Source organism: Phascolarctos cinereus, unplaced genomic scaffold (genome assembly GCF_003287225.1).
Source record: "Phascolarctos cinereus isolate Bilbo 61053 unplaced genomic scaffold, phaCin_HiC Scaffold_726;HRSCAF=1367, whole genome shotgun sequence".
NCBI classification, from domain to species: domain Eukaryota; kingdom Metazoa; phylum Chordata; class Mammalia; order Diprotodontia; family Phascolarctidae; genus Phascolarctos; species Phascolarctos cinereus.
This window is the reverse complement of record NW_027556098.1, coordinates 104507462-104523353: the sequence shown is the minus strand read 5'-3', so window position 1 is coordinate 104523353 and position 15892 is coordinate 104507462. Positions and strand designations below refer to the sequence as shown.

At 38.4% G+C, this 15892-nt stretch overlaps 1 protein-coding gene and 1 long non-coding RNA gene across 3 annotated transcripts in view; one reads left to right on the top strand and one right to left on the bottom strand.

The window, feature by feature from the left end:
- The window catches only part of LOC110222266 (uncharacterized), a 79951-nt gene extending 70570 nt beyond the window's left edge, over positions 1–9381 (bottom strand). Inside the window, exon 1 of the long non-coding RNA XR_013482962.1 lies at positions 9177–9381. This is a non-coding gene — a long non-coding RNA (uncharacterized LOC110222266). The remainder of the gene's footprint in view (positions 1–9176) is intronic.
- Positions 1–15892, top strand: part of ZBTB20 (zinc finger and BTB domain containing 20) — an 80398-nt gene that overhangs the window by 18494 nt on the left and 46012 nt on the right. The window lies entirely within an intron of this gene.

Sequence of the window (15892 nt, the reverse complement as noted above, 5' to 3'; positions counted from 1 at the left end):
AAATTGCATATGACATGCTTATAACATTTTTAGATGACACAGAACCAGGCAGTATAACTAAATCCATTGGATGAAAGGGTCAAGATCCAAAAAGACTTCAAGAGAATAGAACACCAGGCTGAATCTAATGTGGTAGAACCTAACAGTGATTAATGAAGAGTCCTACACACACACACACACACACACACACACACACACACGAGAAGAAATTTATAGGTTCAAGATTGGTGAGATGTGGCTAGATAGCAGTTTATCTGAAAAAGAACTGGGGTTTTTACTGGAATTTGAACACTCTATATAGAGTCAGGAGTCTGACATGGTAGTCAGAAAGCTAATGGGATCTTAGGTTACATCAATAGAATGTCCAGAATCATCTAGATAATAGTCTACACCCTCCCTGGTCAGGAGTTGTATGTTCCATTTTCGAGTTCCACATTCTAGGAAAGATATTGATAAGCCAGACAATTTTAAAAAGAGTGGCCAAGATAGGGAAGGGTTTCATGATCATGACGTTGAAAGAACTGAGACCTGGAAAGAAAAAAAAAAAGATTTAGGAGAGAAATTATAACCATCTTCTAGAATTAGAAGAGAATTTATTGTGGAAAAGGAATAAATTTGTTCTGCTCAACCCCAGGAAAAATGAGTGGAAGCCATGCAAAGGCAGTTAACAATTAGAGCTATTCATAAGTGCATTGAGCTACCTAGGGCAACAGTGGACTCCCCTTAACTTGACATCTACAAAGACAGAATGCATGGCCACTTGTTAGAGATGCTGAGGATGGGGATGCGCAATAACTTATGAGCTGGACCTGAAATCAGGGACCTCTGAGGTCCCTTAACACTGAGATTCAATAATGCCATCTTTCTTGAAAAAAACAAATTTGCTAATTTAATTGGAATTGGAGAGTGCTATAAAAATAGAAAGTGAAGATCTATGACTATGAAAGACTCAGCATATTTAAAGTTCCGAGGGGTCATCTACTAGAAGTTTATATATTGGGGGCTAGGGTAGATATATGTCTCCCTGAGAAAATGCAATGGGTCTCTGTGTGCCCATTCACCTAGACGAACAGAAACCATTTGTTGTATTAACCATTTATTCTATATTCTAGAGAGGAGTTACAAGTAAATTACAAATAGCTTTCAGGAAAGCATTCATATAAATATACTATTTTGTACTGGCTGTTAGTTACCAGCTTTGTTCTACTGTAAATTACATTTTAGTAGCTGTGTATCTCAGTGAGGCAGCTAAGTGATGCAATGGATAGAGCACTGGCCCTGGAGTCAGAAAGACCTGAATTCAAGTCTGACCTCAGACATTCACTGACTGTGTGACCCTAGACAAGAAACTTTAATGTCTTTTGGCTTCAGTTTCATCAACTATGAAATGGGGAGTTATAATAGCCTCTACCTCCCACAGTTGTCCTGAGGCTCAAATGAGGTTATATTTATGATGTACATATTAGGCACTTAATAAATGCTTGTTTCCTCCCTTTAATATCATCATCTAAACAACTCAAATAATAACAAAACTAGGAAACTGGAAACTATTGACCTTGTATAGAGGCCTTCCTCAGTCCTTCTGAGTCTTATTCCCATTGAAGTCATCTAACACTTTCAGGATATTCTAAATATTTGAAATCTAAACTGGAGTTGGCTTCCCCTGATTCTATAGCAACTGGTTGTCAGTTTTCATTGGTTTTGCTTCTAAGTATAAGGTGCCAGAAAGGAGAACTAAACCTGGTGTTGTCAGATACAAGTAAATGTTGGCTCTGCCATTTACTAACTGTGTGACTGTGCACAGGTCACTTAGCCTTTCTTGGTGGCAGTTTTCTCATGTGTAAAATGATCCAATGACCTATAAAAGTTCTTTCCTGCCATGAGCTGCTGAATATAGAAATTAAGCTTGATATTTGGACTTTGATGATGATTGGAGATGGAGAAATAAACTAGAAAATGAGTAACCAAAAAAAATCCGAACCACACATCTTGAGCATAACTCCCAAGTCAGAGCTTTAAATAAGGAATTAATGAGTCACATTTTCTACATTTCATATACAGTGTTCTTTGAATTACATTTTGATAGTTATTCAATGGAATCCAAAGAAACAGATTAGCTGTACATCGTTTATAGAGAAAATATATGTAGGGATAAAAAAAACTGAAGTACTGTCCTGCCATGGGTGGGTATAAGCAACAGAATTCTGAACTCCAGACACTTTAGCTGAAACATTACACAGTGAAGAGACCTTTAAAATGAAAGAGGAATCCAGAACTATACCTTGACTAAAGCAGGAACACTTCTTCAAGAAATCTTTTGAACAAAGATTCCAAAGAAGCAGCATTGAAGGGGAAATATAGGGTAAGGACAAATTTTTTCCTGTTCCTCATATGCTATGCTAAATTCCGATATACATTTTGCCCCAGAAGGATGGGCAGGAGAGGAGGGAACAGGGTAAGAATGTGGTATATTCATGAGCATTCCCCTTTTACAGAGCCAGGAGATCCAAAGTTGTTTGGCAAATGTCTTCATTTAGCAATCCTACAAAGCAGAGTATATTACAGATACCCCCTGGTTGTTATGCTTACAAAACAAAATAGCTTTCTGTTGGATGTAGACTGCTACATATTTTGATTCTAGTAGCAATATGGCAGGGTGAAGGTCAACTTGTGTAGTGTAATCTGGTGCCTGTTTTTGATAGTTATCACGGAAATAGATACTTATTTCAAGATGCTTAAACAGATGATTAGGTGAAAACTCCGACAAACCTTGAAGCATCAGAAAGTAAAGGTTTTCCCACTCCCGCCCCCTAACTCTGTAGCATGCCACACCATTCTCAGGATCCCCATAAGCTTATCCATGTTTCAACCCTTCCATGGGGGCAATTTGTGGCTAGGAAATAAATAATAAATGTGATAATCCATCTAACCAAAAGACAGTGCTTGTGAAATTTGCCACCCCCCTGTACTCTCCCAGAAAATTGACAAAGAATAGTGTAAATGCTCATCTCTACACCTGGACCAGGGAATCGAAAGTTTGACAAAGAGTATTTGAATTTTTATGCTGAAAGGAGATTGAGTCTCTCATCTATTTATTTCTAAAAGCACGTGGCAGAAAGATACATAGAAAAACTACTTTCTGCTTGAGAGAATGAACAACTAAGCATAAAGGGATGAGCTTACTACTCCAGGATACTTAGCACACTGAAAAAGAAAGCTAATTTTTTAAACTGGTTTGCCTTCTATTGCATGATTTCGTATGCACTCAGCACCAGTTGCCATCTGCTACTAGCTGGTTTATGTGCTTGGGCAAAGTACTGGAGCAGGGTGGGCAGGAGAAGGAAGAGTCAGGAAGGGAAGAAAGGAGACGCTTGCAGAGCTAATGATCTCCTTTGTGTTGGAGACTAGGTTTCAGGACATCAGTACTTTAAGAACAATATACCAGTGTCTCTTAAACTAGACTAGGCACCCAGCATATCAGATAAGAATAGCACAATGGTATTTGGCCTACTGTACTTAAAGAAGGCATAGAGGAGAAAAACTGAGTAAAATTGAAAGGCATGTGTAGGGGCAGGGGTAGGGGTGATTGCAAACTACGTTCAGTAGGGTTCTACAGATCAGGACTATGCAATATTACAATACTCTGAAGAATGCATCCACTAATTAAAATATTGTATAATGCTAGAGATGGACCTATAAATCCCAAAGATATAAGAATATATAAAAAAATAGATCTCTAGATGTATTGTTTCTGAAAATTAGCATAGAATTGCAGTATATAAGTACACTCATGAGATTAGGTTAAAAAAACTATAAATAACTAGTGGAGGATGTGAAAGAAATGGGTTTATAATCGTGATTTTTTAAAAAAGAAACAAACAGCTTCTGGGCTATAATGATGACTTCATGGAACAAAGGTTTTCTGAGATACTAGTGGGTCTGTGGAACCTCTTTGAAATCTAATTATATTGCTCAGAAGTTTTATGTTTTTTTTAACCATTGTTATCTGAATATGTGTGGGGCTAAAGTATTACCTTTTATGCATTATTTGTATACTGAAGTTACCTACCAAACAATAATAGTTGTACTGTATGTGTCCTACATCACAGAGTTGATGAAACCTTTGAAAAAAAATCAGCAGGTTGGTTCTCTGTGACATTTAGAAATGAGTACTGTCACACATTCAGCAGCATCACACCTCAGATTTGAGAAATTAGTATCAAAACGGAGAAAAAAAATCCTTGCTATACAAGGCAATAATCTTATGAAAGATATATTCAAATACAAAATTAGCAAGTTGTGTGGAAGTGGGCTATGACCTAGAACCAAGAGTCGGGGGCTAAGACTGCCAGATTTGAAGCCCAAAGGTAGTTGTATGATTTTATATCCTGAATGGAGCCTGCCATGGTGCTCAGTGCACAGTAGGTGCTCAGTGTATTTCTATTAAATGAATTGAAAGCCCTTGTCTTAATTCAAGTGTTTCACCCTGCTTGCTTACCATCTGGGACTAGTCTCATAATTGTGACTCAACAATAATTATACAATTAGTAATGCCTTGAGATTCTCTCCTTTGTCTTCCTAGGATCTCAGGGTGCTTCCACGTCCTGTCTTATTCATTGCCATAACATCTCTCTGAAGCAAGAGATCTCCATTTTTACAGATTGGTTACAGAGCAGTGACTCAAATCTCTGTTTCTAAAGCTTGGGTGATTAATAGTCATTATACTGACCCAACTCAAAACAGACTTTTTCAGGCTGTGTAGGGTTTCTGAGGCATGAGAATATCTTATCCTTATTGCGAACATCATTATTTTAATTTGGTCTCCAGGATTAGGATCAAAATATTTTTTTTCTTGTTTTGATCCAGATCTGTGATTTTATAGGTGTGGGGAACTCCCAGGCTGGAAATTCCCCTCAGTGATACAGATCGGCCAATCTGTAACTTATACTTGTAGAAAGTTTTCTGAAGCACTGAGGGTTTATTTGTTCATGTTCACCCAGCTAGCTTGTGTCAAAGACAGGACTTGAACTTACTTTTTCCAGACTATATGGTTGACCTTCAAGCCACCACAACTGTCTGCCTCTTATAGAGAGACTCTGATAAATAACTTTTGGAAATACTTGACATACTCTTTTTCTTCAATAATAAATTAAAATGCTCTCTCTTATTCTGTGCTCATCTTTGCTGACTCTATGAGCAGAGTCTCAAAATTACATGCCAGTTTTTTTTTTTAATGAGATCTTATTCTAATATCTTAGTCACCAGTACTTCTCTTGGGGAAAGGGAATTTAAAATTCATGTCTGACCCTTGCAGATGTTGCATTTCAACAAAAAAGTGTTAAATGTGGTGTGTACAAGTTCTCTATAGGGCTGGTATCTAATACATTGCTTGATTATGGATTTCACAATACATTTGTGAAAGGCAAAAAGACAAACCCATTTCTTCTCTCTCCCTCAGTGGACATCAGGGAAAACATTGCTTATTTACTTTGTAAATGAGGACACCCAGTGGCCATAGAGTGAAAACAGAATGAGAATTCCTGCTTGTGATAATGCAAATACAGATATCACAGCTAATCTGTGACTGTTTCTATAGCACCTGAAAACATAGCTTGTTTCATATTTATATGGAGATAAGTAAAGAAGTAGTAAGAAAGCACCAACTTGTCCTTGATGAATATTTATTTCATTTGCTCCAAGTGAACATCATTACTAGATACTGAAACAACTAGCAAATGTGATTGCTGAGCCATGGTCACTGATGTTTGAAAGGCTACAGAAAACAGAAGTGGTACCACAGGACTGAAGAAGGGCAAATATCTCAATGACCAAAACAGGAAAAGAGAATCAATTCTACAAACTTTAAGCCAGGAAGCTCGACTTTGATATCTATGAAAACTATAGAATTAAAGAGATGGTTAGTGAACATCTAGAAAAGGAGGAGATTAAGAGAGCCAGCATGGCTTCATTAACAACAGATCATCTTTGTTCATTAATAGATCAAGAGATTACTACAGATGAAAGAATTAGATTTTAGCGAAACATTTGATTTTTTTTTAAAAAAATCATACTAATTCTTATGGAAAAGAATGTAAAGTTATAGTCTCTAGATGACAATACAATTAGAGAGACTTTAGTACAGTTGAATGGTCAGACTCAAATATAGCCAATAAGAGTTCAAGGTCATCTTGGGAAAAGATCTCTACTGGAGTGCCCCCACGGTCTAGGCTTGACCCTGTACCATTTAGCAAGTTTATCAGTGATTTGGATAAAGGTATAAATGTCATAGTTATCCAAATGTACATACAACACAAAGCTAGATGTCATAGTTAACATACTTCATGACAAAGTCAGGATCGAAAAGATCTTGACATGGTAGAAAGCATATACAAGAGGACAATGAAGACAGTAAAGAGTTTTGAGTCTCATGTCATGAAACCCACTTGAAGGAAATGGGAATATTTAGCCTGGAGAAGACAAGACTCAGGGGGGAATGTAGTATCTGTCTTCAAATGCTTGAAGGACTGTCATGTGGAAGAGGAAATCAGGATTGTCCTGTTTGCCCTTAGAAGCCAGAACTGGGAGCAATGGATGGAAATTACAAAGAGGCCGAGTCAGGCTTGATTTCGGGAAAAAGCTTTGCTGACAGTCTTAGAATTTTTCAAAGGGGAAGCAGGCTGCCTTGGAAAGCAGTGAGTTCTCCATCACTAGAAATATTCAAACAGAGGCTAGATGTTCACTTATCAGCTATATTATAGTAAGAGTGTTCTAGCAAGTGTATGGATTAAACTAGATGACCGCCGAAGTCCCTTCCCACTCTAAAATCCTGTGGTTCTGTGTGATGAGGGGTCTTCATCAACCACTTTCACAGCACTTTATAGGTTGGTCACCTCTCCCCTCCCTTTGTGTAACAAGGGCCAGCTCAGCTTCAAGCTCCAGTGAATTACCAGCTGGCAACACATTAAACTGTCTGTCAAAATGTATGGATTTGGAAGTATGAGGATAATGATGATATATGAACCCTTTACTCCAATACCTATGCATTGATGTGAGCAGTTTATAAGGATACAACATTGAAGAGATTGAAGAAAAATAGCTTTAAAACTAAAATTTGTACTGAATACATAATTGAAAGATGCTATTGGGTAGTGGGAGAGTCAGGGAGGGAGGGGAAAGAGAAGAGGAGGAGAGGATTAGAGAAATTATATTGCCCACCAAACAGCCTAGGATTGTTGCATGGACCCAGTCTCTCTGAAGACACAGAGAGAGGCTATGACACAGAGAAAACATAGTCTGAATCTCAATCAACTTTGAGTATGATGGAAAATTCATTTCATATTTACTGAGCATCTTCTACATAGAACCATATTAAATTCCGTGGCAGATATGTATGTATAAATACATGCATAGCATAATTCCTACATTAAAGAAGTTGATGCTTTTACTTTACATAACAGAATTTACACAGGTGAAACAATTGAAGGCCGAGGCATGTGATATAGACAGTAAGTGCATTGGGAAATCACTATAAGGTGGCATCATCAGAGGAAGCCTCACAGAGAAGATCTGACTTGATTTGGGCCTTGAAGAATGCATATGGTTTGGATAAGTGGAGAGAAATGGGGAGAACAGACAAGGAAAGGAAAATAAAGTGAGAAGAGGGGGTGAAGAAAGATGGTTAAGACGATATGTAGAAGACAGTAAACTGACTTACTGGAGTACACCAGAAAGTTTATCTAATTCAATCCAACAAATGTTTATTAAATACCTACTGAGCACAAAGCACCACACTAGGTGTTGGAGATTCAAATACAAAGCAAACATTCCCTGTCCCTTACATTCTACTGGGGGATATGTTTATAGATAGGAAAATCAAAAGCAATATTGTATTGTATGGCCAGATTGTTAGACTACTAACAACTACAGTACTTATAAAAAAACATGTTATGTCTGACCTTTATATGCCATTTCATTTTATGTGTATCTACAGAAAGGTAGTAAGCAATATTTTCCTCCATATTAGCAGGATTTTTGATGGAAGCCACTACATGTGATTTTACCCATTTGCCATACTTACCAATTATTATTCACAATACTTTTCTAGGATTTTTCCTCATCCCTGCACTAATGAAAAAAGCCCTTCCCAAAAGAAGCCTTGTCCCCGTTTATATAACAGCTAACTGCCTTTCAGACATCTCAAACTGGATGTCCAGTAGACATCTTAAATTCAAAACATCCAAAACTAAACTCATTATCTTTCCTCCAAACTGTCCTCCATCTTCTGCCTTCTCTATTACTGTAGAGGGTAACACCGTTCTCCTAGGCCCTCAGACCCCAAACCTAGGTGTCATTCTTGATTTCTTACTATCTCTCATCCCCCATATCCAATCTGTTGGCAAGGACTCACAGTTTCAATTTTGCAATATCTCTCACAAATTCCCCCTTCTCTTCTCTGACACTGCCATCACTCTGATATAGGCGCTCATCACCCCACACCTGGACTATTGCAATAACCTGCTGGTGGGTCTGCCTGTCTTAGGTCTCTCCCCTCAGTAATCTATCCTCCATTCAGCCACCAAAATGATTCTCCTAAAGCTCAGGTCCAACCATGTCACCCTGCTCTCCCTTCTCCTCCTCCTACCCCTCCCACCCCAGAATGAGCTCCAGTGCCTTCCTGTCACTTCCAGCATCAAATACAAAATCTTCTGTTTGGCATTCAAAGCCCTTTATAAACCACCCCCATCTTTCCAATCTTATGCCTTACTTTAGAACACATGCTTTTTGACAGTGACACTGGCCTCCTTGCTGCTCTGTGAACAGAACACTTCACCTCTCAGCTCCAGGCATTTTTCTGACAGTCCCCTATGCCTGGAACTCTCTCCCTCCTCATCTCTGCCTCCTGCCTTCCTAACTAAAATCCTATATTCTTCAGGAAGCCTTCCCCAACTTTTTTAAGTCCATTGTCTGCCCTCCATTAATTATTCCTATTTATCCTGTACCTAGTTTGTTTGCACATGCTTGTCTGTTGTTCCCCCCCCACCCCACTAGACTATGAGCCCCTTAGGGCAGACACTGCACTTAGCACACTAATATATAATAAATGTTTCTTGACTAACTTCTGAGACTGACTAATATGGTTAAAAATAATACTTAATTTGGATCCCATTTTATCTTACCTCTGTGCTATAGAGCCTAGCCAATTTAGAAAATCAGGCCTCCAAGCTTCTTTGGAGAGATTCATTATCCAGTGACTCTGTAAGCCTTGAGCTGTTCTTTTTCTTGATGACTGAACTTCTTCACACTTGAAGCCAATTATCCATTATGTACCAACACTATGTCTCCCTTAGAACAATGGAATGCCTTCTTGTTGACGAATAGAAATCTTCCAGAACCTGGACAATTATACATTGGAGGGATTTTTTTTTAAGCCACAAATGGGATGGAATGAGGAAGAAAAATAATGTATTCATTATGAATCTGAAAACACTCTTCAGAAGCTATTTATGACAACAATAAAAAGAAATGTAAAGGAAATTCTGCCTATCAAGATATTCCACAATTAATTTAACTAGAAAGCTTATTTTATTTTTAAAAAATGGGGTTCTGTTTTATCATTATTTGAAGGCCAGATAAAAATTTTTCCATTTGTAAGTCAAATAATAAATTTTGTGCCTGCCTAAAGACTCCATCATTAGCTTTTAAGATTTAACCCAAAGAACTTTCATTCCCAATACCTTTATTGCCTCTTTGGGCTAATATAGGATTTTTGTTAAAAGTTCATTTTCCATTCAAATAAGACCGGGATGATTTAAAGCTATTTAGAGAGAACAGATGTACCCAGGATTCTTGAAGTGATTGTGTAAAAGACATCATCCTCTTAATTTCCTTTAAAGCAAAATAAAAGGCCACCACTTACTTTGTACTTGATGACACAAATCATTCTTGAAAGCCTTATTTGAGCCTAAGTTCAAATTGCATAACTTGTAGTGTGAATTTAAGTTGATCTTTTTTGTTCATTTCTGTAGTCCCACCCACGGATGCAGCATCTCAGGTTTTTTTGTTCTGCAGATTTAGTGAACAAAGGAAAAAGGTTACAATAGGGCATCAGCTAAATTTGTAAAGAAAGAGCTTTAGAAAAATCAAAATCCCCCCAAAAAAAGTATCTCAAAAGGTTTACAAGATAAGAGGATTTAAAGACATCAACATCAGATTTCATTGACTTCTCTCCTTCATCCCAGCATGTCCTACTCCCTCAAGAAGAAGCCATTTCATTTAAACACTAGGAGGAGGGCATCCATAGCTGTCCTTCAATATGTTGTCTGGCGCCATAGCCATCAGATACTTTTGTGCACAGTTAAAACAGAGCTCTCAAATTCTAGTAGAAGAGGGCAAAGAAAGCTTTTGAACTCACAGCGTTTTATTCCTCTGCATAAAGGCATTCCATGAGAATCTGTGCTTCTAAGGATAAAATTCACATCACTATGCATTGTATACAACAACAACAACAAAATCCCAACGTATAGAATCATAAAATCTTAGTGCTAGGAGATACTTTAGAGCTCCTCTTTGTGGCCAACCCCCTCATTACGTACAGCACTGAACACATAATAGACAAATACTTGTCGACAGATTAATGTACATTTCAAACAAGAAAGGTTGTGAGGGTGTCATTTGTATTTGTTAATAGCAGGCTCCAGTTGGAATCAGACAAGGCTACTTCACATACATAAGGAAAAGCAGACAAAGCCAACCTTTACAGCTAGAAAGTTTTCCCTCAGTATAAAATTTTCCCCCACTATGTTAGCTCCTTGAAATCTGAACACTAGGGTTTGTGAAATGTGTCCATTATGACCCATTGTCCCAGCAAGAGCAAGGCCCTGAAGGAAAGAAGTCTCACACTTCTGATTTTTCATGGGATGAGTGGAAGACAGAAGGAAGAAATGAGGAGCACAGGCTCAGATCAAAGCTCCACAGTGCGGGGCCCTGGGCATGCAAGGAACAGACAAAGGTTAGAGTCTGCCGAAAGAGGATAAAGAATTTCAGAAAAGAGGGAGAGCAGTTTGTTCATTTGACATTTTTCCCCAAGTTCAACCCTGTTTGCTTTATCCCTCAAATATAATGAAGTTTATGGTATAAGAAATGCCAGAAATGGAGGAAAGGTGGTCTTGGGCTCTCTAATGAAAATATTTTCAGAGTGTTCAGGTTGTATTCTGGTAACTTAAAATGTTTTGTCACCTAGGTTACAGAGATCGTATTTATGTATTTTCATATAAATTTTCATAGAAGTATCTAATGTTTTGATGGTAGAAGGGAAGGGGAGGAAGGAAGAAAATAAGCATCTATATGGCACCTACTATGTGCCAAGCACTGGTTTAAGCACTTTACAGATATTATTCTCATTTGATCTTCACAACAACCCTGTGAGGTAGATGCTGTTCCTGTCCTCATTTACAATTGGGAAACTAAGGTAGAGAGAAGTTTAGTGACTTTTCTAGAGCTACATACAACTAGTAAGTGTCTGAGCTAGGATTTCAATGAAAGTCTTCTGATTCCAACCCAATGCTCTATCCACTGTGCCAACTAGCTGCCTAAACAGTAAATAAAAAGATATTCTTTCCTATACATCTTCTAGAGACAGCTAGGTGACAATGGATAGATCACTAGACTTGGAGTCAAGAACACATAAGTTCAAATCCTGACTCAGACACTAACTATGTGCGACCCTGGGGCAAGTCCCTTACCTGCCGTCAACCTCAGTTTCCTTCTGTAAAATGAAGATGTTAGTAGTACTTATTTCCCAAGGTTATTGTGAGAAGACAATGAGATAGTGTGTGAAGAGCTTTGCAAACTTTAAAATACTATATAAATTTACCTAAAATTATTAGTTTTTATTATCTGCATTAACTGACAAAATGGCATCTGCTTAGAGTGCATCTGACACAAAGAAAACCTTGACAAGTGATGGTATGTTTCATCTGTATAAAACTGGATCATGCTTTATGCCAGGAATGCAAGAGGAAGCCTTTCCAAGTTTCAGCTAATGATATTATTTTGGAAGGGTTGTAGGTTTTTCTTCCTCTCTTTAAACCTTCTCTCTCTTGCTTTTTCTCTGCCTTTCTTCTCTTCCTCCCTCCACCTGTCTCTTTGTTTGCTCCCTCTTCTCCATAGTTCTCATGAAAACTATTTTACCTCTTCAGCTAAGGTAATGACCTCTCACCTTAAAAAGTGCTGTGTTGTATAGAAAAGACCATATCTAGGATGTACCCCAGAATGAGAATAGAAAAAATATCATGCATATGTATATACACTGAAAGATAGAGACAGAATAAAGAACTAATACAAACAACAGATTTGGAATAAATAAAAAGTCTAGCCTAGATTCAAACAGATACAGTATGATCAGCTTAATTTAAATAACTATGAAGTAGTTTACTTGCTTTTTCAACAACAGCAATCTTAGTCACAAGGCAAAAAAAAAAAAAAGACACCACTATCAGCTATGTTTACAAAGGATAGCAAAATGTAGTTTACAAGGCAAATTTGCTTATTTCTCAGCATATGTAATCAACTTACTCCACATGAAAAGTGAAGACAAGTATCATGTTATAGTGTGGCTCTACCATTGACAGCACATCTAGTTAGCACCAACTGTTTCACATAGTGTTAAACAGCGTAGTTACTAGTCAGAGTAGTAACAAGTTTTACCCAGCCAAACCAATCATTGTAGTGATGGTGTTTGTACTTGATTTGGTACCTGCATGACGGTCTGGGCATCTCTTCCGCCAATGCTTTAGTAAAATGGTCTTGCTTTGTCTAAAATATCCATTGCCTCCTGGACAATACTTTAGTTATGTACCCTCCACACTTAGCTCTTCCGGTCTTCATAAAATTAATACACAGTCCTTCACTGGAACTACACTTGAAGGCTTGATCAGTCAATCAACAAGCATTACTACCATGTACCAGGCATGATGCTCAGTGCTAGAAATCAAAAGAAAAAAACAAAAAGGTCCTGTCCTCAAAGAACTTCTATTCTAATGGGAGAGAGAACAGGTACATAAATAGTTACTTCTGTTGTTATTCAGTTGTGTCTGACTTTCTGCGACCTCATTTGGGGTGCTCTTGGCAAACATGCTAGAGTGGTTTGCCGTTTCCTTCTCTTGCTCATGAAGAAACAGAGGTAAACGGGGGAGTGATTTGCCCAAGGTCACACAGATAGTAAGGGTCTGAAGCCAGATTTGAACTCAGGAAGATGAATCTTCCTGACTCTGAGCCTGACACTCTATCCACTGTGCCTCCTAGCACCTGACAAAATTGATGCTTCACTGACATGGCCACCTTCACACCATTGGCATTGGGTTAGGATTTTCTGGAAGATGATCATAATCATTCAACAAAAGCAGGTGCTGATTCTGTTTCCCACATTTACAGGTTTACAAGCAGTGGGCCAAGCATGCCATGTTGAATTTTACTTGCTATTCATATAGATCATTTGACCTAGCCCTGTTCATTTGACCATATTCATCTTGGTTATTATTTTGGTAATTTTGTTTCCTGCCAAATCACAGGTCTCCAAATTCCCATCTCCCTTCCCACTACATCAGGCTTGTACTAGGCTCATTTTATACAGCCATTTGGTCTCCTGGCTGGGAATAGACCAGATTTCACACCTAATTAAAAGAGATTGTTATTGCCTGCTGTTTCCTTTCTTCATCCTTTTTCCTTACACCCATCAGCATTTTATTCTCATGCTAAGTCCTGTCCTTGTTGGACACCCACAGCTTAAGGACCAGCAGGGAGCAAGGTTCCTATAAAACAGTAAACCAAGCCCTCCATCACCTATTTCACAACAACAAAACTTTCCCTTCAGTTTCTACCCCCTGCTTCAACTCCCTTCTATATTCTGTCTCCTCTTCCTAGATGAATTCCATTCTTGTTTCTGGTGAGTGACATTACAGTCTGATCTATATTTTTTACTCTGTTGAAAAGACATGGGTTTTTTCCCCCCAAAAAAAACCCCGGAACTTTTATCTTAGTGTTTTTTTTTTTACTTTGCCACCAGTTCCATGTTCATACCACTCCCTTTGCTCCCTTCATAGAAAACTCTGCTTTTTTTTTTCTTCAAATGCACATAATCCATGTAAAGTTGTGAGGTTTTGTAGGGTTGAGGCTTTTTTCCCCCCTGAATGGTCCAATTGCCTATTCACTGCCAATCTAAGAAAGAATAGGGTTTGAATTTTCACACCATTCCTTCCTATACAGTTCCTGAATACCCATCCAATCAAGATTTGTTTTCAATGGGGAGAAAACCTCCTACAGTAGACTATTTCAAATTGATTCCATTGGAATCTATACATTAATGTTCATTGGGTGAAAACGAAGCATTTCACAAAAGCTCTGTGCCCAGCATTACTGTCACAGAAACTTTTTTCCCCACTGTATTCCAGTTAAATAGGGAAGAAAGCCTGGGAACAGATCAAGACAGCACTGTTCCCTTGCCTTGGGCATTGTATGCTGTAGGCATGAGATGGTGCTGAATGATGGGGCATGTTTCCCCAGTCTTATTTCTACTAGAAATCAGGAAAAGGTGATCCATCCCTTGTCCACTATTTTTTTTCCTGTAAGAGCGACAGGCATTGAAGGTTTCTCCCTAAGAAGAATGGCAAGTTGATTACTTTTCTGACTTAAATCTTTCTGTGGTTTAAAATAAAGGTAGTAACAGTGAGCTAATAAGTACCAAAAGTTACCTGGTCTCCAAATTCTCAACTCTAATTTGGGCTGACACTTAGTTTGATCATAGATCCTACAACTGGTTTGTGTCTGGCTACATCAAGGTACCAGGTTATCTGACAGTTCCTGGTCTGGGAGTCAGAAGATCAGAATTCAAGTCACAATGTTAGAATTTACTAGCTGTGTGACCATAGGAAAATCACTTCTCCTCCGGTTCCCCAATCTCTCTTTGTAAAATGGGGAAAATTTAAGGCAGCTAAGGTGGCACAGTGGATAGAGCACTGGATCAGGAGACTGAAAGACCTTGAGTTCAAATCCAGTCTCAGACACTGTGTGGCTCTAGGCAAGTCACTTAACTTGTGTCTGCCTTGGTTTTCCTTATCTGTAAAATGGGGACCAGAATAGCACCTCCCTTACAAGGTTGTTGTGAAGATCGAATGAGATAATATTTGTAAAAGTACTTAACACAGTGCCTGGCACATAATAAATGCTTGTTCCCTTCCTCTCTGACCCACAATAATACTCACACTACCCTTTTCTGGGGATGATTGTGAGGAAGACACTTCGTAAAGTACACAAAAATGAGTTATTAATAATAACTACCTGTTCAGTCAAGCAAGAAATTTAAAGAGTACTGGTGCTAGTCATTGGACCTCAGTTCAAATCCCACCTCTGATGAATATACTACTTGTCAGACCTTAGGCACATCACTTAATCTCCCTTGCCCTTAATGTCCTCATCTGAGGAGATTGGACTGGATGGTCTTTGAAGTGTCTTTAAGCTTTAGATTGCTGATTCTGTGTGGTTTTCACAAAATTGACCAATTGTTTGGTTAAATGGACCCAACTTGGAGGGTAGAAATTCACCCTTACGAACAAGTTCTTGGGTTTTTTTGGGGGGAGGGATACATGGCATGTATTATGGTATTATACAAATAGAAGGGACCTTAGAGACTAGCCACCACCACCCCATCATTTTATGTATGAAGAAACTGAGGCAAAAGAGGCTAAGTGACTTGCCCAGGGTCACACATCCAGTAACTGTCAGAGGCAGGATTTGACCTTGGGTCTTCTAAACATTGGTCTTGGAAGCAGGAAAACTTGTCATCATGAGTTCAAATCTAGCCTCAGATACTTACTAGCTGTGTGACCCTGGGTAAGTC